The sequence below is a fragment of the Trachypithecus francoisi genome, unplaced genomic scaffold (genome assembly GCF_009764315.1).
Source record: "Trachypithecus francoisi isolate TF-2019V2 unplaced genomic scaffold, Tfra_2.0 Lachesis_group16, whole genome shotgun sequence".
In the NCBI taxonomy this organism is placed as follows: Eukaryota; Metazoa; Chordata; class Mammalia; order Primates; family Cercopithecidae; genus Trachypithecus; species Trachypithecus francoisi.
The window spans coordinates 75,915,428-75,939,841 of NW_022681461.1; the positions used below are offsets into that span (position 1 = coordinate 75,915,428).

At 44.3% G+C, this 24,414-nt stretch overlaps 1 protein-coding gene across 7 annotated transcripts in view; it reads right to left on the reverse strand.

Annotated features, from left to right (window-relative positions):
• PALM2AKAP2 (PALM2 and AKAP2 fusion) overlaps positions 1-24,414 on the reverse strand; it is a 402,567-nt gene that overhangs the window by 40,321 nt on the left and 337,832 nt on the right. The window contains exon 1 of one of the 7 annotated variants that reach the window (XM_033237858.1): positions 7,001-7,102. The exons of the other annotated variants lie outside the window; for them this stretch is intronic. The gene's annotated coding sequence lies outside the window, so the exon portion shown is untranslated. Of the gene's footprint in view, positions 1-7,000; positions 7,103-24,414 lie in introns of those variants that run through there. 7 annotated transcript variants of the gene reach the window in all.

The following is a 24,414-nucleotide window of genomic DNA, read 5'->3' on the forward strand; positions in this document are numbered from 1 at the left end:
CTCTACTAAAAATACAAAAAATTAGCCAGGCATGGTGGCAAGTGCCCCTGTAATCCCAGCTACTTGAGAGGCCGAGGCAGGAATTGAGGAGGAGGAGGTTACAGTGAGCCGAGATCACGCCACTGCTACTCCAGCCTGGTTAATAAGAGTGAAACTCCATCTCTCTCACACACACACACATACACACACAAAAGGCTATTTACTTGTTAAAAGTCAAAGTTAGGGGGGGTTCCAGTGTAATTTGAGATGAATCCTTTCCAATACATTTTTTTAAACCTCTAGACACTGCAGGGTGTAAACAGGAAAGAGGCCCTCCTTCTTGTGAGCTACATGGCATCCAGTCCCCCTTTCCCATAAATTCAGAAAATTCTTCCTGACACTAAATTCCATCTACTCAGGGAGCAGCAGGTTTAACCTCTAATTGGTATGGACGTATTTAAAGAGATAAACAACTCTGAATTACTGATTCACAATCATGCACCAGAGGTCTTGAGGTTTTGTAAAGTTAGACAACAATGATAACAAAAGAGCAAATTCCTGAGTTCCACTGTAAGCAGCAAGAATTTGCCTTCATGCATGATGGCCTGATGGAATCAAAGCCACTGGCAACTACACCAGGTAAATAAAAATGGGCTGGAAATCTAACCTATCCGGATTGGGCAGGAATCTGGGCTTGGTATCGTCAGATGATGTCTTGTCTAAACTAACAAATGCTTATTGCTCTCTTTGAAGATAAGAAGGTCCAGAATTTTCTCCATGCTTCAGATTAGGCGAACGTGATTACAGATTTAGATAAGATGCACATTCATTCAATCAACAGGAAAGTCCTTTTTGAAATGAACTATTTCCCAATGCAAAAAAACAGAAGGATATGAAAGAATCATCAAACTGGGTTTTCTAAGGTCAGAGAAAAACTAGGGTGCAAAGGGGCTGTGAGAGCTTTTTAGATCGGCCCAGCTCACCCTACAGGTAGAGCTCTAACACCATGACACAGAAACCTGCCTTTCCCACTAAATTCCTAGACTAGTTAACAGCTGGTTAGGATGTCTACCATTTACTTTCAAATACTTGGTCAGGGGCAATTTAATACAGCTGTGTGCTTCTGCAATCAGTTTAAATTACATTCCAGGGTCTGACAACCACCCTAACTGGGAACATAAACTCAAGAAATGGTCATCTAGGATCTAATGAGAGATCCCACACCCCACAGGTGGCTTCCTCCAGTACTTAGCTCTCTTGAACTCCGGAGAACCCCTGAAGCTTTGCTAATTGGCATAATTAAGGTGAGAAATAAGTTTTCATTAGTGAAATTAGTGGCCTGTCCATTAGCATAATGAATGTTAGAAATCCGTGAAACTGGTAGTGTTCACATTTGTGGATTAGAGATCTTCCTCACCCTTTCATGAAGGGGATATGCCAATAGAGTGAGCCCTTTGGTTTATACACCCTTACGGATGGTGTTTGAGGTTTGAGAACTAACTATTCTTGTTTCTAGCTTTTGGTTCAGGGGACTTTGGTTGCTTAACACCCACTAAAACAGTAACACAATCCTGTCTTCATAAAGTTCCCACATCTGTCTTCAGGCAAGGTTGGGGGGTAGCATCTAGAAACTTGGGGACCTGAGATTTCTTCATACCACTTTTTACAAATGTTTATTTAACACAAGTCTGTATGAGTGCCAGAATTTGGTCCAAGAGACCTGTGTTTAATATAACCTGGTAGCCAGGCTGCTACTAAAGTCACCTTTATCTACCAAAAAGTGTCTAATAGTTTTGCAAAGCAAATTAACATGGCTTAATTTACAACACAGGTGCCTATCTCTCCACCTAAATAATGCAGAAAATGTGGTAATTCAGGGTTTGGCATCCAAAGACCAGAGTCTGGGGTCATTTCTTGGCTCTACCTATAAAAGTCCTACCAGACTTTTTGTACTATAATTATGGAATTCTGCTGAGAATAGAACTCCTTCGTAAGCAGGACTAATAATATCTCCCAAATCTGTGTTGAGAATTAAGTTAGAAAATGTACTTAAAAGCACTATGTAAACTGTAAAATGGTTAATGCAAATGTTCACTATTATTAAGCCATTTTACACTGAGGTTTAAATGACTGATATTATATTCTTTCTGGCAGCAGACTGAATTTCTTTTGGGAAAAGAGCAGGAGATTTTTAGAAGAAAAGAAATCAACAAGAAAAGATTAAAGAAAAAAGGCCCAGGAAAGACTCAAAGTCAGAACCTATGGCAGCTCTAATCTCCCTAATCTTTCCCTAACCCCAGATCCTCACATGTGAATTTTAGTAGAAGCTGAACACAAGTAGGAAGATACAGTTGTGCTGCAACAGAGAGAGTAATTTCACAAAATGTCCTTAAAAGTTAAGCCCTGAAATGCAGTAAGTAGAATAAGTAGTCAAGAACCACCAGACCTGGGGCTCCAGTCACATGGGAAGCAGAGGAGGGGTCACACACTGGATAAAACAGAACCCGGTCCATCTCCATTACTCAGCTAGCCAAGTAAACGTACGAGTGAATGAGACAGCCCTGACAAGCCTGTCCTGTGGGCATCTGTAAGCGTAGCATCCCCATTTTCTAGTTGACACATGTCTAATAGCTTATCATTTCATAGTACATGCACATACATATGTCAGCTGATGCTTGAAACATGGCCCTCTGTTAAGTGGGAAAGGCACGAATTTTATTTCAGTCTTAAAACTTCAGAATAAGAGGTATAGAGAAATAAAGAGACATTTCCCAAGATCATCTGGCTAGGAAGTCCCCTAGCCAGGATTTGAAGGTGGGTTCTTCTCATTCTATCCTGATATATCAAAATGCATTCTCAATAATAGGAGGCTTTTGAAATGACATGGGAAATGGTAAGAAGAGTGGATGGATCAAAAGAGAGTTAGCTTGGCTTTTTGGTTGATCTTTTACTTGCTTGAATCTCTACAGATGATGTGAGACTCACAATTTAGCTTTAAAAGTCAATGATCCCTTTGCCTTCTTTATTCAGTCTTGGTCAGAGACAGATGAACTCCCTCAAGACTTAACTCTCTGGAGACATATCTGCTGCTCTACGTGTCAGCTAGAAATGTGACTTCTTGGGCCGGGTGTGGTAGCTCAGGCCTGTAATCCCAGCACTTTGGGAGGCTGAGGAGGGTGGATCATGAGGTCAGGAGATCAAGACCATCCTGGCTAACATGGTGAAACCCCGTCTCTACTAATATGAAAAACTTAGCCAGGCGTGGTGGTGGGCGCCTGTAGTCCCAGCTACTCAGGAGGCTGAGCCAGGAGAATGGCGTGAACCCGGGAGGCGGAGCTTGCAGTGAGCCGAGATCACGCCACTGCACTCCAGCCTGGGCAACAGAGCGAGACTCCGTCCCGAAAAAAAAAAAAAAAAAAAGAAATGTGACTTCTTGCACAGTCTGGGGGTTTCACCCTCTGGGCTGGTCTCCGAAGGGGTTCTGTTTCCTCTGGCCACTTGTCAGAGGTAAAATATTAAGATCCCATGTCCATGTCATTGTGATGGACACTGTGAGAAAAGGCTGCAACTCCTCACCAACACCACAAGTGAGATTCTACAAGCCTGTTTACATTTGCACAGAAAACACAACAGCAGGGCCCTGATCCCTGACCCACTGGGCATAGACACCCATGTGTTCTTTCTGCCCAGGGTACTTAGGCCTGCAGCTAGGCATGTCGTGAACAGAAATAACTTTAAGGAAGTGCATTTTCCTTAGCAGGCCTGCCTGACCCCAGGTGGAGAGCAGAAAGGTGTCCTTCACCACAAGGACAATGTTCACTGTGTTCACAGCCTCCGCTCTGCCCCACCATCCTCAGGCTGTTAAAGCTCGACAGTGTCCCTAACCCATCTCGACCTCCCAGGCTCCTAGCCTAAATGCACAGTGTGACCCAAATTACTCAAACATCAGGCTGTACAACCAGGTTTCTCTGCTCTGAATAACCCAGATTACTTCCTACTAAAGCCATGACATTTAAATTAGAAATGCTTTTCTCCAGATAATAGGTGACCCGATCCTTTAATCCAGTTATTTATAAGTTCCACCAAAAATACAAACTCACTCTTGGCCTAGGAACAGAGGCATGGCTATAAAACAAAAATTCTTCATAGCTGTGAAATCACAGAGTATCTCCGTTTTCGCTTCTCATCCTGCCTCTCTTTTGTAAGTCATGTTTTCAGTACACAGGACGCAACGACAATCATGATGAAGAACTGGTTCCACGAGCTATGCATGGCTGTCTTTAGAGAGGTTCTTCCTAAACTTTTAACTTTCTGGCTAAGTCAGGATGTCTCCAGCACTAAGGCAAATGCAGAAGGGGTAGGGTGGGGTGGGGACGGCAGGCGGGGGTGGGGGCGGAGGCGGGGGGAGAAGGAAGTGCACCTGGCTAGTGGATGATGCCCGGAGACCTAAAAGATGACCACATCAGCTGAACCTCATCAGCTTTGGACAAACCAGGCAAAGCTACAGTCAGGAGGTCTGGGGGAGGCTAACTCCCCAAACCGAGGGAACCCGAGGCATAAGGAAGGGGAACAGAAGTTGAAGAGGTCAACACTACCTTGGATCCATAAGCATACCCTGGGACCCTGCAGAGCTATATGCTCTCAGCCTGGGCCATGTGAGGTCCTCAGAGCTCCAAGGTGATCCCCCATCCCCAATAAGAAGCTAACAGACTTGGAGGGAGTACCAGCTCCCATAAGAAGAACAAACAGCATCAGGGGAAGGAAGGGCTGCAGCAATAGCTGGAAATAAACTTCCAACCCTCTTCAACGGCGCAAATCGTGCTGGGCAAAAATAATTGAAGAAAGCGCGGTGCACCAAAGTTCCTAAGCAGGCTGGCTGCACCTCGTCTGGCCCTCTCTGCTGAAGATGGCAGGAAGGAGAAGAAGCTGGAACTCTGAGGGGGCCCACCCGTTCCACCCTCCCCTGAAGGCACAGAGAGCAGGAAAGTCTGGGAACTGCTTGCTGCATGAATTAGGCTTTGGGCTTCTAAGCTGAGCTTACAAGCGGGAAGTGGAGGAGAGGAGAGGCCCCGGGTGATAACCTGGGCCACATTCCAGTTCTGAGCAGGCTGTCCTCTTCCATGCCCCCGGCAGAGCTTCTTCCGGCCTGTAGAACTAGGGGCCTGTGTTGATTGTGGGAAACTGGGAACCAAGCCACTTCCTAAGGAGGCTAGAGCCTCCCCTCCTAGCTGATGGAAGACAGCCGGCCAGACTCCAGACCTCAAGCACTGCTGGGGCAAATGCAGGCTAAATTTGGACCCTGCAGGCTTGGGTCAATGCTGTGACCCTTAAAAGGGGCAGATACTAAAACCACTTCTTGGGTTTGCCTCCATGGATCTCCTGCCATGAAGCCATTACAGCTCAATGTGACTAGGGCAGTTCTAAAAAGAAAACTCAACGCTTTGGAGGCCAGGAGTCCTGTTCCTGCTCCTGCAGGCCCATCCTTTTTTTCTGAGAGTTTCTACAGTATTGGTCAAAAGAGTAGTTCACTGTTCTGCTATTCTGTCTTATGCCTCAGGTACAGGTATGAAGACGGGATGAAAATACTTCTGGAACTCCCCACCTCGTCACTGGAAACAAGGCTTGCTTGTGTCTTGACCCACATTCCTGGTGAAGGAGACTAGTCAATTTCTGACAAAACGGAGTCTCCCCCAGCACCACAGCTTAGCCTATTAATAACATCCTCTTAGCCCTGCTGAAAAGTCAGTGGCTCAAATCACATCTGGAAAATGTTAAGGTGTTATTTGATGAATACATTGACAGCTTGGGCTTTCTGTGAAAGAAACTGAAGATGGTGTGTGTGGTGGGGGTCAGCAGCGGGGAGGGGAGGAAAGGAAGGAAGCTGCTGTTGCCTTTTCTGCAGCAGCTGATGAAAGGGTTGTTTCTTTCCGTTACTTGGAGACCCACTTCTTACAGGAGTGACTGGGAGGCTTCTGGGTTTCCCGTGAATGAGGAGAGATGTGAGTTTCATGTTTTCCTCAATGGGGAATGCCGAGGGCTCTATCAAGGAGCCCTCGGATGCTCTTCTCACCAAAGGCCCTTTTCACTGTGAGATTATTTTGCAAGGTAGTCCCTACCCCAGAATAAACCAAGCTCAAGGCCACAGAGGGAACTCTGGCTCCTGCAAGCTGAGATTTCTAGGGTAACTGATTCTGCTAAAGACAAAAGCAAGCCTAGTTTTTCAATTCTTTATAAATTTGCTGTGTCCCTCTTGGTTTAAAAATAGTTCCGGATCTTGGGTTCATGCCTGGTGAGCAGGTCACGGCAGGGATCAAAAGCCAAGCACCACTGTGGACCCAGCAGAATCCACTATATTGAGGCCGAGCCCCAGGAAAAAACGGTGCTAGACGCACTTGTGGTTAACCCTCTGTCTACAGACGATTCTGTGCCTATGAACGAAGCTGATGAGGGTCTCCTTCCATCCCCATGGGACCTCCAAGAGACAGGTACCACACATTCCCCCAAAAACCATATTCCCCCAAGCCACCCTGTGAATGTGGTGAGTTCCACAGCATGGAAACAGAAGGCTAGCTGTAAACCACAGGACTGGGTCTCTTGAACAAATACTAGAGGATGGCTAGGAAACGAGGCACCAGAATCACCCAGTCACTTGGTTCTGTTCTGGAAAAGGGCACACAGATTCTCAGACACACTCGCATCATCTTCAAAGCATGATCTGCCACAGACGACTCATACAGCTTTGCACTGTATGTGCAGGACGGAGTGTCCTCTTTGCCTCCTAGCACAAAAGCTGAGAGTTTTATAAGATTTGCAAAAAAAAAAAAAAAAAAGAGAGAGAGAGAGAGGAGAAGCAAGACGCCAGTCTGAGCTCAGCTGCCCACTTTACAGCAAGAAAGGACTCTCCACAACACATAAGAGACTCAGAAAACCTCCTCCATAAAGACACTGGCCTCAAAAAAGACCCTGTCCTTTCAAATTAGAAAGAAAAGGACAAGAAGATAAATCAGCAGACTTGGCTTACCCTGCCCAGAGCGCGCGCCTCAAACCTCCTCAGTGAGAATTGCCTTTTTCCAGACAGATTCCTGCGTGCGCCCTGGCTCAAGCTGGACAAATTCCTCCTGAGCCTCCTGACGGAAGACTGTGATGTCACCGTGGGCCCTCCCTCTGCTCCCTAAAAGGCCATTCACACAAAGAAGGACTTTAACCTCCTTCGGAGAAGCCTGGCCCCTCCCTGGCTGGCCGGAGCTGGAGGGCAGCGGCATTCCCAGTGAGAGCAGGCCCAGCCTGCTCCTGTCACACTCAGGGCTGAACAGAGAGGCAGGAGCTGGCGGCATTGATGTGAATCAGATACCTCTGTCTTCTCGGCAATTCAGAGGTGGGCCCTGGGACAAGCAGGGAACTGATATCCCAGGGGTATTGAGGCAGAAAAAATCTGAAAGAGTCTGGAGAAATCTCCAGTTAGACTTTTCAGGACAGCTTGTGGTGTGTGCTTGTGCGTGTGTACATGCATGTGGTATGTGCATGTGTGCGTGTGTGTGTGTGATAACAAATGCTCACCACAGAACATTTGGAAAATAAAAAAATATTCATTACCCCTCCGCTCAGAGAAAAAAGTTAATATTTCATTTCATTCCATTGTCTTCTCAGAAATACATATTTAATATCATTGAGACCAGACAGTAAATGCAATTCTGTGCCAAGTTTTTTTTTACTCATATCATTTCACAAGCACTTTTTACGTTATTTAACGGCCCTTGTAAGATGTATTTTAAGTGGCTACATTATAGTCCATGCCAAAGTGGACAGATGCATCTGAAGGCTGAAATGAGTGCTCTCATTTGAAGCAATGTCTGGAGTAAGTAGCTGCACCATCCCCTGGCTAACAACAGTCCTCTGCCATCAAGAAAACAGATGTGCATTTGCCTTGGATAGAGACATCAGCGTCACCTCAGAATAGGGTCCCCAGCACTACATTGAGTCTAACGGAGAGTTGGCGTGTTTATCAGTGCTCCCTGCCTGATAACACCACTGGCTCAACTCTGCCTCCAGATTCTGTCCACCTCGTTCCCAGGAACTCTACGTTGACCTGGAAAATTTGGGGCATAACTTACAGGCAGAACTAGAAAGTCAGTCAGAATTCCAGGTCAGTTCAGTACCATGAAGTACTCACATTTTCAGTAAGATTTTAGAGGACAAAGAGAACTGAGATTTACAGTAAACTGGGGAAAAGATGACAAAGGCCACGCATGGTTCTGTGGGGCTAGCTCATTTGCGGTCAGTTTTGGAGCAGTTTGTCCTGGTGAGCAGCCGAAAGATGGAACAGGGTTCACCTGTGGTCTGCACATCAGCCAGTACAGCTGACCTCCTGGGACCCTCCTAAGCACACAAGTCAAGGAAGTGAGAATCAGAGTAGATGGCGCCCAGGCAGGCTCTTTTGAAAAGGAAGCTAAAAGTAGACTTTACAAATATTTACAGCATCTAAACAACATTTTCCATATGCTAAAAACATTTTCCAAATTTATTTAGAAATATTGGGGAGTTCCTCAGTGACTGACTTGGTGGTATCAAGTCACCAGGGAGCTCCAAGGGAACTCTGAATTGATGCTGCCCTGTGGAAAAATTGGAATGTTCTGCTGGGTAGCCAAAGGCACCTCAATATGCTACTTAGTCATCTAAAGTAAAATAAGGCAGGGAAATCACATGCCAATGGCATTGCTCCACTTGAGAAGGAAGAACCAGGGCAGGACTTTCCATCATGAGGTGCCCTCAACCAGCGATGCAAGAGGGGTACCCGGGACCCACTCCATTACTGCACCTGCCCCTCCACATCCGTGGGAAGATTTGTTTAAAAAAAAAGGTTTTAAATCTGCCCTATCCACAAAAGACAACTGTATGTGCTCTTAAAGTACTATTTTCCAAGGAGTAGGTTTGCATATGACCTGGCATCTCAGAGACACCAGAGTCCACTACACACACAAACACACATATGCTCCACCCACACACAGGCACACTGTTGTGTGTTGACTTGAGTCATCTCCACAAATTCTTATGTTGAAGTCCTAACACCAAGGACCTCAGAATGTGACCTTATTTGGAGATCAGACTTTACAGAGGTAAATCACGTTTAAGTGAAGTCACCAGGGTGGGCCCTAATCCAGTATGACTAGGATCTTTAGAACAAGAGGAAATGTAGACACAGAGATGTGTATAGAGGGAACACAACTATTTATAAGCCAAGGAGAGGGGCCTGGAACAGAACCTTTCCTCACAGCCCTCCGAAGGAACCAACTCTGCTGAGGATTTTGCATTTCTAGCCTGCCAACTGTGAGACTATTCCCCCGATCAACTTGTGGCACCTTGTCATGGTAACCCTAGCAAACTAATCTATATACTCACACATACACACCCATGCATTTGTATGTGTGCATGCACACAAAAACACACACATTCACACACTTCCCTGAGTCTTCCCTCAACCCCAAGCTGCAAAAATAGGGTTGAGGTTAGAAAAATACTCTGTGGCAAAGTCACAGTTAGGTACTCCAGAAAAGTGGATTATACTCAGAGGCAGAGGGAGACATGAACAACCAGCAAGCTAGCCTCAGGCTGCAAAAGCATAAACGGAGCCATCCTACACCTGATGACAGTGGAGTCTCTGGAGAGAAATGACCAGTGTGAAATCCAGCAGGTAACAGGAAGCTGCAGCTCACACCTCTACACCCTCTAAGCGCAGACCCTGAGCTTGGGGTGGGTTTTCTGAAAATAAATTTGCACTGCCGGTTTAATTCTCCTGGTGCCGTAACCTGATCTCATTAGTCTCTGAGGGTGCCTTGCCCTAGGGGAAAAGAAGCCATTTTGAAACTTGGTCCTGGTTGATTGGGAAGTAAACTTCAATTTATGAGGGTCTAGCCACTGGGGTTTAAAGACAATTGATACCATTATGATCATCATTCAGTGAACATCTGTGGTGCGCCTACTGTGTGCCTTGTCTGTGCCACATACCCTTCCATAGCTTCTATTTAATCCTCCCATTAATGGCAAAGTGGGGATTACCATGCACTCTGCAGAGGGGCAGACCCCAGCCAATGGCAGCCACCTATTCCCTAGGGTCACTCCGCTGGTTAGGAACAGAGCTCTGGCTAGAAGCCATGAATCCCCAAAATGCAGGAGGGCTCATGGAAGCCACACCAGGCAGCTCAGGAAGGAGCAGACCCAAGAAGCATTTGGGCCAATGCAAATAAAAGAAAAAAATTTTATTTTAAGGCCAGGACCAGTGGCTCACACCTGTAATCCCAGCACCTTGGGAGGCTGAAGCGGGAGAATCAATCACTTGAGTCTAGGAGTTTGAGACCAGCCCGGACAACGTAGTGAGACCTTGTCTCTACAAAATTTGAAAATTAGCCAGGCTCAGTGGCATGCACCTGTAGTCCAGCTACTCTGGAGGCTGAAGCAGGAGGAACTTGAGCCTGGGAGGTCAAGGCTGCAGTGAGCCATGATCAAAAAACAAAAAATCGTAAGACGTGTCTGTAATGTAAGGCAGCAAGAGACTACTTTGAAACTGTAGGCCAGCTGCTAGGAGTTTTGGGAAGGCCTCATTTCCCTTCTAGGTCTTAGTTTTCTGGTCTGAAAAATGAGATCCCAGCTACGTAAACCCTCACAATTCACTTCTCCTAATCTCTGTAAGTTCTGTGGTTTTAGCATAAACTTTGGGCAAAGGTGAACTCGTTCTGAGTGGGCAGAGTCTCAAGAAAGCCTGCGAGACGATAGAAGCAGCAGCTGCCTTGGAAACCAGGTGATACTTTTGCCAAGAGGGATTTTAAGAGTTCCCGGAAGGAGGCGCGGCTTGCAGACAATCCCCTTGTCAGAACTTTGTCTCTTTAACGGAAGGATTTTATTCTGCTAAATGTAACTATCCCACTTGTGACAGTCACTAGTCACTAGTACCTTAGTGTGACATAAAGTTCCAAAAATAGGTTTGAAGGGGTCAGGAAGGACTGAGCCCCGCAGGGTAGAGAGGCTGGCTTCAAACACAGTGAAGAGCCAGCCCATTGCCTGGAATTGCAAAGTAGCAGGTGCAGGGGAAAGGGTGGCACTGGGAAGGTTCCCCTCCCTGTTTCCTGGCGCTTAGGGAAGCTGGGGCAGCTTTTCAAGCTGCTCCAAGACCCAATTCAAGGCACACAGAGAAGGAAGCCTGGGCCTCACAACTGCCCTTCCTCCTCACATGCCCAGTCTTGTCCTCTCCCTCCTTACCCTTCAGATAGGTTCCTCCTCCAAGCCCCCTCACCAAAAGACCCCACATCTCAGCATGCAGTCAGGTCTTTAAAACAATTTGCACTTACATGTGAATCGGATGGGAATGCTTACAATTCAAGACAGGATTTTGTTTACCCAAAGGAATCCGTGATTGGAATCCCTGAAGGAATCCCTGATTGGAGGAATATACAATTAGTTATCAATTATCCACCTACACAATTAGTTATCAGCATGTAATGAAAGAGGTACCCTCATCCAACTCCATAAAGTTGGATGGCAATTTGGCAAAAAACGCACAGTGCTTTTGACCCAGTAGTTATACTTCCAAGAATTTATACTACAGACATAGAGGCATATGTAGAAAATGATCTATACACAAGGATCTCCAATGCCACAGTGTTTGCAATAATAAAAGATCAGAAATTACCTAAATTAATAAGGGACTAACATTTTCTTTTTCCTTTTTTTTTTTGAGACGGAGTCTCACTCTGTCTCCAGGCAAGAGTGCAGTGGCATGATCTTGACTCACTGCAACCTCCGCCTCCCAGATTCAAGCAAATCTCCTGCTTCAGTCTCCCAAGTAGCTGGGACTACAGGCGTACACCACCATGCCAAGCTAATTTTTGTATTTTTAGTAGAGATGGATTTTCACCATGTTGGTCAGGATGGTCTCGATTTCTTGACCTCATGATTTGCCCACTTCGGCCTTCCAAAGTGCTGGGATTACAGGTGTGAGCCACTGCGCCTGGCCTGATGTTTTCATTAAATGGAATATTATACAACTTTAAAAGAATAGAAGAACTCCCAGCTCTACAATAATTTATATATAGCAATCTTCAAAATCTACTGAGTAACAAGTGCTATGGAACATTTTATAAAGAACATGTTACCTTTGATGTTAACAAACATGAATATGAATAATCTTATATTGTATATATGTAGGTATGTGTGTATATATATTTACATATTCATAAGCCATCCCTGGAAGGACACATAAGAAACTGATCACAAATATTTTCTCTGGAATGGGGAAGGGTGTCACTGGACATCAGGTGTAGGTAAGCTTCTATTCACTGTGCTCTTTTCTACACCTTTTCAATGTTAGAATATGTGCATATATTAACTTCTGGAAAAAGGAATTAAGCACTTAAAAATAGAGACAGACAGGTGGGAAAGCACTAAAAAGAAATATGGTGCCCTGATGGGTGATTAGGCACCTGGAGGAGATAAATTCACTCTCTAAAAGTCAAGAAGGCCGGGCGCAGTGGCTCATGCCTGTAATCCCAGCACATTGGGAGGCCAAGGCGGGCAGATCACTTAAGGCCAGGAGTTCGAGACCAGCCTGGCCAATGTCGCAAAATCCTGTCTCTACTAAAAATACAAAAAATTAGCTGGGCATGGTGGTGGGCTCCTGTAGTCCCAGCTACTCGGGAGGCTGAGGCAGGAGAATCACTTGAACCTGGGAAGTAGAGGTTGCAGTGAGCCGAGATTGTGCTGCTGCACTCCAGCCTGGGTGACAGAGCGGGACTCCATCTCAAAAACAAAAATTAAATTGAATTAAATAATAAAGGATATCATTTGTGTGTGTGTATGTGTATATAGACGTGGAATATATATATAATATATATTCCATTTTATGAAAAGATCAGTTCCCTATTAATTTAGGTTATTTCTAGTCTTCTATTGTTGCAAACATTGTGGCATTGGAGATCCTTGGATATAGATCATTTTCTACATGTGCCTCTATGGCTGTAGTATAAATTCTTGGAAGTAGAACTACACACACACACACACACAAAAAAAAACCACATATATATGTATACACACACATATATATGCACTTTATTCTATATATATAGTTTGCCCTCTCTCTGTAGTTCATATATGTGTGTGTGTGTGTGTGCGGGTGTGTGTGTATATATATGTGTATGTATATATATGTGTGTGTGTTTATATGTATGTGTGTATATATATATGTGTGTGTGTATATATATATGGAGGGAGAGAGAGAATTTATCTGTGGCTGCTGTGGTTTCAATGTGTCTCCCAAAATTCCTGTGTTGGAAACTCAATCCCTAATACAACAGTGTTGTTGAGAGGTGGGACCTTAAAGAGAGGATAAGGTCATGAGGGCTCTGACCTCACGAATGGTCAACCCAGGAATGGATTCATTATCAAAGTGAGGCTGGCCCTCTCTTTTCTCTCACAGGTTGTATGCTCTTTTGCCCTCTCACCTTATTCTATGGGATGAGACAGCCTCCAGAAATGTAAGAACTAAATCTCTGTTCTTGATAAATTACTCAGACTCAGGTATCCTCTTTTAGCAGCAGAAATTAGACAAAGACAGTGGTTAACCCTGGAGAATAGGAATGGGGGAAACTCAGTGCTAAAGGGGTGATGAAAAGCTGAAGTGGAGTCCATAGTTTTTATTTCATAGAGATGTGAATTATTGGCAGGGTACAGTAGCTCATGTCTGTAATCCCAGCACTTCAGGAGGCTGAGGTGGGAGGATGGCTTGAGCCCAGGAGTTCAAGACCAGCCTGGGCAACATAGTGGGAGCCCATTTCTACAAAAAATAATTTTAAAAAATGAACCTGGCATGGTGGCATGAACCTATAGTCCCAGCTATGTGGGAGGTTGAGGCGGGGGGATCACATGAGCCTGGGAGGTGGAGGCTGCAGTGAGCTGTGATCACATCACTGCACTCCAGTCTGGGCAACAGAGTGAGACCCTGTCTCAAAAAACAAACAAGAAACAAAACAAAAAAACAACAAAAAAAACCAAAGATGCATATTACGGTGCATGTATTAGTATTGTAATTGGAAAAGCAAGGATTGAGAGTATCATACATAAATTAAAAAGTTACCAATTCAAGCTTTAAATACATTTAGACTTTTAAACGGCCAGGGCTTATCTACTTATTAGGTTTTACAACACCTCTGATCTCCATTTTCCATCTACATATTAAAAAGTGAGGCTTTAATCAGCCACAATGAACAAATGTGTACCAAAACTTGGCCGTCTCTTGGGGAGTTTTTGCTTTCTGGCTGTAATTTATCATCTGTTTAGGAGTACTGTCACTCTACACAGCTGCATGACAATATCGCCTTCCGTTTTCACTGAAGATAAGTTATTGGCTTACTGCTATACATAGACATTTTCCTTCCTAGAGCTGCCTATTCCCAGAAAAGTTTTGAAACACACCGTGAGTAACCAGATTCCCCCTTGGGAATCAAATGTCATCGAATTTCATGAACTATGTCACAGACAGAATATGTCATAGGAAAATCCCATTGAAGAACTTCCCAAGGACTAATCAGTCAAGTGGAGAACAAAAAATAGGAGGCCGGCTTATCCATTATTCTAAACAATAGTCATTTTTTAAATTCCATTTAACTGAAATGTACAGGTGAGTCAATCTAGTAATCGCCTCACCTACCTACAAGGTGCGTGCGCGCACGCGCACACACACCACACACACACACATACACAGACACACACACACGGGTTCATTAAATTTGAGTCCCATTTTTTCTTTTAGTATTTTAAAATTTTGAGTAAAGTTTTAAAAATAATATTTTGGGTTTCTTCAGTCTAGTCTTCCATAGGCAAAAAGCACCATATCTCTTATTAATGTTTAAAGTGAATGCTGGGGTTTGGAACAGAATGTAACTCTGCACTTAGGCAATCCCAAATTCCATACTGATTATGTATGGGATTCCTACCCTTCTGTTACTTAATTCCCATCCATCCGGTGGAGCCTGAGGGTCTAAGGTCAGTGGTGGACTCTGGGAGCTGAGTCCAGGGAACAGAACAGGTCTCTCTTGTACATTTACCCACCATGATCTTCCCTGCTCAAAGCAGGTGTTACATGGCAAGCCTTCACTTCTCCAAGACAATGTTCACAATTCCAGAGGAGAAAGAAAAACCATCAGAGATGCTTTTTCGATGAAATCATTGGTGAGTTCTAAGAACACTTAACAAAAGGAGCTACCACTTTCTGACAGGAAAATGGTTTGAGCTGATGGAATCAGCTACCTATTGATTCCAGGGAAACTGGTGGAAAGTTCTAAAAGGTTCAGAAATCCCTGCACAGAACCACCCCACCGTCACGGATATCAGCATCACTGTGAATTGCCACCCACTCAAGGAACTCATGAACAGTCTTGTCTCAAGTTTCTTCAAAAGCACAAAGCCACATGTGAAGCCAGGCTGTGCAGCAAACAGACCTGGAATCCAATTCACTCTGACACACTCTGGCAGGAAACGAGAACTCCAGGAAAGTCCAGATGGTCAGTCTGAGAGTCCTGCTCCACTAGGGTTAAGTGGTAATTCTGGATCAGGACAGGCACTGGGGACACTGGCCTGATGAGAAACAGGACACAGCGGGCAGCCAAGGGGCAATGAAGACTCAAGCCAGGGCTGCTAATTTTTCTCCCATCTCATGCGGCAAACGGATGCCACTGTCTACAAGGGATTCTGAGCATGATACCAGAGGTGCACTTGTGGTTTAAAGCAAGATATTTGCCCTTGACAAATTTGCCTTGTCAGGTCCTCAGTGACCTGACCCTGGTTCTGACCGCGATTCTGCCTCAGCCCTGGCCTTTAGCCAGAACCAGGGGGACCACATGGACTCACACCTGTCTTGCCCACAGCTCTACTCTCTCAAGCCCACCCTGGGCCAGCACTGGTGGGCCATGCTCTGGGAAAAGTTTAGGCAGCCAGACTCTGGGGGCAGCTGAGGGCTGGCCACCTGTTTCCGTCCACTGCTTCTATAGCTCTGAATGCCAGGAAGGAACCTCTGCAGGAGAAGGAAAGCGTGGAATTTCTCCACGTACCACTGGGATGCATGATAAGCATAAGCCAGCAGGGATACGGGGAGCAGTGGGGAGTCGTGGGAGGGTATTTTGCTTTGTGCAAAGAAATGTGCTCCTTCTCTTAATGCAAATGAAACCAACTACTACCTTCTTTCATTTATGAAGACTCTCTCTGCCCGACTGTGGAATCCCAGGAACAGAGCAGGGTGGTTGAGAGCCAATAAGTAATACTGATTATGGAAACAGGATGAAATCTGAGAACCAGCAACAAGGAAGGGGTTGCCATTTGCTTGCAAAGCCTCTGCTTCATCCTGTTTACCCTCCAGAGACCCTCTTTGATCCCAGGGCTGCCTGCTGTTGACCATTTTGCTGCCATAGTTTTTAGACTCTTTGTTCTCCATTTGTTTATATGTGGTAAAGTGATCGGTGGGAAGCACACAAATCTAGAGAAAAGAAGGTCAGGGTTTGTGAATACTTGGGTATCACAAACTGATTATGTGATGCTTATGCAAGGGATTTTCTCCTCCCTGAGACTCAGGGTCCTCATCTGTTAAATGGATATAGTAAGTACTGAAGTAAGTCAAATAGTGTCTCACCCCAAAATTCATGTCCACCCAGAATCTCAGAATGTAACATTTGGAAATTATCTAATAGAGTCTTTGCGGATATAATTTGTTAGGATGAGATCATACTGGGTGAGAGTAGGCTCCAAATCCAATGACTGATGTCTTTATAAGGGGAAGAGAGGGCATACAGATATATACACAGAGGAAACTCCATGTGAATCTGGAGGCAGAAATTGGAATGATTAATTTACAAGTCAAGGAATGTTAAACATTGCTAGCAACCACGACAAGCTAGGAGAAAGGCATGGAATGGATTCTCCCTCAAAGCCTCCAAAAGGAACCAACCCTGTCATCTGTAATTTCAGACTTTAGGCCTCCTGAATGGTGAGAGAAGAAATTACTACTGCTTTCAGCCACATAATTTGTGAGAATTTGTTACAGCTGCCCTAGGAAATGGATACACCTACCTTCTGGGGCTGCTATGAAGATTTCCAAAAAAACAGCATGTGAGGGCAGCCAGCCCCACAATGGGAACATGGTGGCACTTCAATGCCAGGTAGTTCACTGTTGCTCTCTACTCTGGCCATAGGCTAATAATAGCATATTTCGAGCCTTCTCAGAGGCAGGTTGCCCCAAGATATTCATGCTTTTTAAAACTTGTAGACAGGGCCGGGTATAGTAATTCACGTCTGTAATCCCAGCACTTTGGGAGGCCGAGGCAGGTGGATCACCTGAGGTCAGGAGTTCGAGACCAGCCTGGCCAACATTATGAAATCCCATCTCTACTAAAAATACAAAAAATTAGCCTGTTGTGGTGGTGGGCGCTTGTAATTCCATAATCCCAGCTACTTGGGAGGCTGAGGCAGGATAATTGCTTGAACCCAGGAGGCAGAGGTTGCAGTGAGCCAACATCGTGCCACTATACTCCAGCCTGAGCAACAAGAGCAAAACTCTGTCTCAAAAAAGAAAAGGCCAGGTGCAGTGGCTCACACTTGTAATCCCAGCACTTTGGGAGGCCAAGGCAGGCGGATCACAAGGTCAAGAGATCAAGACCATCCTGGCCAACATGGTGAAACCCCAGCTCTACTAAAATTACAAAAATTAGCTGGGCATGGTGGCGCATGCCTATCGTTCCAGCTACTTGGGAGGCTGAGGCAGGAGAATCTCTTGAAACTGGGAGGTGGAGGTTGCAGTGAGCTGAGATCGCGCCACTGCACTCCAGCCTGGCAACAGAGTGAGATTCTGTCTCAAAAATAAATAAATAAAAACCTGTGGATAAAACAGAAGCAGCAAAGGAATACCTGTGGAATAAGGGCATATCAGCGCAACAAAGGTTGCAGACTTATCGACTGCCCAACCGGAACAGAAGCATACGTGTAGGTTGTTGTACGCAGAAGCCAGGTTACAAAGACAGCCTATCATAGAGCTGGCAATGGGAATGTACCTTGTCAAACTGGAGAAGGAACCCAGGGCCCGAGAGTCCTCAAAGGTATTAGCAACTTTAGCTGATGATGAGGTGCTCATAACCTTTGTTGAGCATTTATGATATGCCAGGCATTAGACCATGCGATTTTTATGCATAATTACATTTATTCCTCAAAACAAGCGTAGGAGGTCAGTACTCTTGGAAGCTCTAGTTTACATGTCAGGAAACCAAGGTTCAGAGAGTTTTAAGTGACTTGCCCAAGGGCTCCAGCCATAAGTGCTAAAGCAGGGATTGAACTGGTCCCCTCAGTTTCACTGTGGAATGCTGAAATGCACCATTCAGTATGTCATCATTTCAGTAAAGTGGCTCAACTTCTTACGAAAAACATTTAAAATTACTTCTTGAAGCCAGGTGTAGTGGGTTATGTCTATATTTTCAGCACTTTGGGAGGCCAAAGCAGGAGGATTGCTTGAGGCCAGGAGCTCAAGACCAGCCTAGGCAACATAATGAGACCTCATCTCTACAAATAATTAAAAGAAACACCCAGGCTTGGTGGTGCATGCCTGTGACCCCAGCTATTCAGGAGGTTGAGGTCAGAGATCACTGGACTCCAGCCTGGGTGACAGAACAAGACTCTGTCTCAAAAAAAAAAAAAAAAAGAAAAAAAAGAAAAGAAAAGAGGGAAAAAAAATGCTTCTTGATTTTACTCTGTAATTCAGGTTTAACAAATTTCTATAAGGCTAATGAATTTCAGAATTGGGATATGAACAAAAACAATAACCTGAGAGAAGAGCTGTTTAAAACATTTAGCCTAATTAGATTCATAGATCTAATTCTCCTTCCTCTCTTGTAAGCTTGGATCGCATCATTTGGAGTATTTAAGAATTAAGGAGCATAGGCCAGGCATGGTGGCTCATGCCTGTAATCCCAGCACTTTGGGAGGCCGGGGCAGGTGGATCATTTGAGGGCAGGAGTTCGAGACCAGCCTCACCAACATTGTGAAACCCTGACTCTACTAAAAATACAAAAATTAGCCAGGGATGGTGGCAGGTGCCTGCAATACCAGCTACTCAGGAGGCCGAGGCAGGAGAATCACTTGAACCTGGGAGGCAGAGGTTGCAGTGAGCCAAGATCATACCACTGCATCCCAGGCTAGATGACAGTGAGTCTCCATCTCAAAAAAAAAAAAAAAAAGAATTCAGGAGCATGAATGCACCATAAACACCACGTCCACGTCTAGGACTCCAGAGGTCTCAGGGGTAAAGAAAGTTAGGAGTGTGATCCAGTCTGTAATCTGAACCCCAGCCACCCTAAAGGGTGCTCTAGATCAGTGGTGCCACTGTGGTTTGCTCTGGGTCTTCCTTTCCCCATCAAAGCTACGAACAGACTTTTTCTGGGGGTCTGAAACTCACCAAGCCCTGACCAGGGCACCATTCAGAGACCAAAAGAAGACTAGGATGCTGCCCAACAACTAGGCCCTCGATAAAGTCCCTTGGACTATTTATTTATTCTGATTGAGAAAAAAATAAGTGTATACATTTATGGTATGCAACATGATATTTTGAAATATGTATGCTTTGTGGAATGACTAAATCAAGCTAATTACTACATGTTACCTCACATATTTGTGAGAATACTTAAAATATACCCTCTTAGCAACTTTCAAGTACAATATATAATACATCATTATTAACTATAGTCACCATATTGTACAATAGTGCTCTTGAATTTAGTCCTGCTGTGTAACTGAAATTTTGTATCCACTGACCGATATCTCCCCAATCCCCCTCCCCTCCAGCCAGTCCCTCTCTCCAACATACTGATCTCATTTCCTTTGGATCATACCCAGAAGTGGGATTGCTGGGTCATATGGTAGTTCTATTTTTAGTTTTTTAAGCCTGAACTTTTTTTTTTTTTTTTTTTTTTTTTTTTTAAGAAACTCCTAAACCTGGAATTAAGGGGCCTGCCACCCTTTTCTGGTATCTGTCCCCTTGCTGGTATCTCCACATAGCCTGCCCTTCCCTCTCTCATTCCCAGGCAAATTCATCTATTTTCAGCAAGGGTTCAGGTTAAACCTGCTCCCCCTTGAAGTTTCCTGGTGACTGCCCACACCGCAGCAGAATTAGCTGCTCTGTGACACGTTGCACGTAGTTCTAGAAGACATGCCCGGGCTATGGTTAGAGCTCCCTGAGGGCAGGGTTTGCCTTCAAGAACTATTCATCAGTACCTGTCAGTCGTGGGCTATCATTACTGCCCTTCCTAGGGGCTACGAATGTCACCAGGGAGGCTTTTATGTCTCCAGGAGGGCTCCAAATACCGCACCCTGAAACATGACCTCTGAACCTCAGAAGGCTTCTGAAGCTTTTTTTTTTTTTTTAATATTTCTTTCTCTTTTTTCTTTTTCTTTCTTTCTTTCTTTTTTTTTTTCGAGACGAAGTTTCGCTCTTGTTGCCCAGGCTGGAGTGCAATGGCGTGATCTCGGCTCACTGAAACCTCCGCTTCCCGGGTTCAAGCGATTCTCCTGCCTCAGCCTTCCGACTAGCTGGGATTACAGGTATGTGCCACCATGCCCAGCTAATTTTCTATTTTTAGTAGAGATGGGTTTCTCCATGTCAGTAAGTAAGGTTGATCTCAAACTCCTGACCTCAGGTGATCCACCTGCCTCGGTCTCCCAAAGTGCTGGGATTACAGGCATGAGTCACCGCGCCAGACTAGTTTCTGAAGTTTTAACAACGTGCCACCCTGCTACTTCGAATTACAGGCTTATTATTGCTAATATTCAATAGTATTGAAAAGTTTTGGGTTTTGAGCCCCATGGAGAATAACTCTGCCCTAAAATTTTCTCCTAGCACAACAAACTCTGAAATCTGTCAATGCTTTACTTCCCCCATCAAAAAAAAAATTTTTTTTAATGCAGGGGCATAATTTTTATACACTTTCTTTTATTGTCATGCAATATATAACTTAAATTTTACCATTTTAACCATTTTAAGTGTACAATGCAGTGTTAATTATATTCACAATGTTGTGTAACTATTACCACTATTTTCAAAATTTTTCATCACCCCCTAGACAGAAACTCTGTACTCATTAAGCAATATGGGTCACGATTTTTGAAACATTCTATGAGGCTAATTAGGAAACAGAATCTAGGTAAATGGATTGCACCTTTGTAGCAAACAGGAGAAAAAAGAGTGGGAGGGAGTACAATAGTTATTGACTATATTAGGGTAGTAGAATAACTACCCTATTCCACTTATAAAATTTTGGCAATTAATTTATTATATCTTCTTTTTGGTCTCATCAGCATACTAGAAAAACAAAAGGTGGCCAGGTGGGGTGGCTCACACCTGTAATCCCAGCACTTTGGGAGACCGAGGCGGGTGGATCACCTGAGGTCAGGAGTTCAGGACCAGCCTGACCAACATGTTGAAACCCCATCTCTACTAAAAATGCAAAAATTAGCTGGGCATAGTGGCAGGCACCTGTAATCCCAGCTACTCAGGAGGATGAGACAGAATTGCTTGAACCCAGGAGGCAGAGGTTGCAGTGAGCCGGGATTGTGCCATTACACTCTAGCCTGGGAGACAAGACAGAAACTCAATCTAAAAAAAAAAAAAAGAAAAGAAAAAAAAAGGCACACAGGAAAAAAAAAAAAAATAACAGCAAAATAGCTTAATGTATGTAACTGATATTTTCCTGAAAAGTTGTGTGTAAATTAACACTCATCTGCCACTATTTAGAGTTTAAAAAAAAAAAAAAAAACTTATTTCACTTGTAAATCTCAAGCACAGAATTACAAATTTGCCTCATGTGCACTGTGCTTACATTCACAATATTGTTCATATCAACTTACTTTTATAAAAACAGAGGTTCTGATAGGGCATGGTGGATCACGCCTGTAATGCTTAGCACTTTGGAAGGCCGAGGCAGGCAAATTGCCTGAGGCCAGGAGTTCGAGACCAGCCTGGCTAACATGGTGAAACCTCTTCTCTACTAAAAATACAAAAATCAGCTGGGCATGGTGGCAGGCACCTGCAGTCCCAGCTACTTGGGAGGCTGAGGCATAAGAATCGCTTGAACCTGGGAGGTGGAAGTTGCAGTGAGCTGAGATGGTACAACTGCACTCCAGCCTGGGCAACAGAGTGAGACACTGTCTCCCCACCCTAAAATAAAAAAATTAAAAAAAAAAAATTATAGGTTCTCCTTACTTTGTATTTCATAAATTAGCAATGTAATCATATTATGGCCAGTAGTTCTTAAAGAAATTAAAAGATACTTGTTTAGAAAGAAAACCATTGGCTGGGCACAGTGGCTCAGGCCTGTAATCCCAGCACTTTGGGAGGCCGAGACGGGCGGATCACCAGGTCAGGAGACCGAAACCATCCTGGCTAACATAGTGAAACCCTGTCTCTACTAAAAACACAAAAAATTAGCCGGGCGTGGTGGTGGGCGCCTGTAGTCCCAGCTACTTGGGAGGGTGAGGCAGGAGAATGGCGTGAACCTGGGAGGCGGAGCTTGCAGTGCGCCAAGATTGCGCCACTGCACTCCAGCCTGGGCGACAGAGAGAGACTCCATCTCAAAAAAAAAAAAAAAAAAAGAAGAAAACTATTATCATCTCCACCCCTGACTCAACTGATCTGAGATCCTATTTCTAAACTCACATTTTTTCTTATTTCTAAAATTTATTTATTATGTATTAATTGTACATATTTATGGGGTACATAGTGATGTTTCCATACATACAATGTACAGTGATCAGATGAGGGCAATTAACATATTCATCATCTTGAACATTTGCCATTTCTTTGTGTGGAGAACATTCAATGCCCATCTTCCAGCTATTTGAAACTGTATATTATTGTTAACTGTAGTTATTCTATAGTGCTATAGAACACTAAAACTCATTTAAAAAAAAAAAACAAACAACTAGAATATTTCTGCATCTTTGTTACTTTCTGCCTGGGTGGAGATTAAGTCTCCCATAAGAATATATCCCCAATAGATAACGTCAATCAGTGATTAACAGCTCAGTGATAATCCCTTCCCTGAAAAGTCTGTTTTCAGCTTAACCTTCCATTGGGCTAATTGATGACTTATCTTCCATTAGGAGTGCCTTGCACATCAAAGCTTTGTTTGGGAACACAGCAAAAACAGACTGGAGAGAGGGAGACCTCTTTCGCCCTGGGGCTAATTGCTGGAATTGAGTATTTCCTAATGGAGATAAGGGCTTTTAGTTTAATAAACAAGCCATTTCTTTGGGAACTGAAATGGCAATTCAATTTCTGGACTGTTGATGGATTAAATGCACACATCCACTTGTGCACCTGTACATAGCAACATTGCCTTTGTCCTTCAGAGGAGGACAAATCCACTCATGGCTGGCATTCTTTGCTTTTCCTAACCTCCTACCTTGCTGCACATCGGTCCTCTCAAGGTACCTACAATCACGGAGCTGCGCTGGGACAAGGTAAGCACCAAGCACCCATCACCACCCTCTTCTCATCATACTCCTTTGTGCACACCCGCAAGGGAGTCCTCTCTTCCCTCTCCCTAAAAGGGAAGGTTGCAGCCTTACACATCTGCCCAGCAATAATGATAAGACCAGCTTGAGGTGGTTAGGAGTATGGCCCCTCCCCTCTAGGCCAGCACTCATTTCACATATTTAGAAGCTGCTCTTCTGAGGTTACAATAGTAATAGAATCTTCCTTCTGCCAGCTACCTCTGGACCCAACTCTCTGGATTTCTTGCCTCCTGCATAGTCAGTTCTCCCAGGCTATAGTCACAAGCTCTCATTGTGTGGGAGTGGCTGTGACCATCCGGGGTGGTCCCACTTGAGTCTCCATCTCCGAAAAGGCTAATCTGATGGGCCCAAGGTTTTCCTCTCCAAAAATACAAAGTCATGTTTGCCAAAGAAGCCAACTCTCACCAATGCACAAATATGCAGATGTAGCCACTTACTAATTTCTAAAACAACACAGGCTCTTAATGAGCAAGGATTTCTGTATTTATATTATGCAAAGTCAGAGTAGTGACTTTGGCTCTAACAGAAAGAATATGAAAAAGAAAACAGGAGCACTAGTCTAGACAAGATAGAGTGCATTTATATAAAAAACAGCCTAGACTGCCTTGCTTTATAGAGCAGACGCTTCTTTTCTTACAGCATTACATTTAATTCCAAAAGACATTAGAATGAAAATCACATAGACTTACGCAAAATTAACTAGCTGAGGGAGCTTGCAGGTCTAAAAGGATACTTGTAATAAAGTTAGTTCTCTGTGGATATGCCTGCTGATAAATTTTATGTCCACTCACATTAAAAAGAAAAAGAGAGACCTACTTCCCTACAGTAAAGAGCAATGAAAAATAGTGG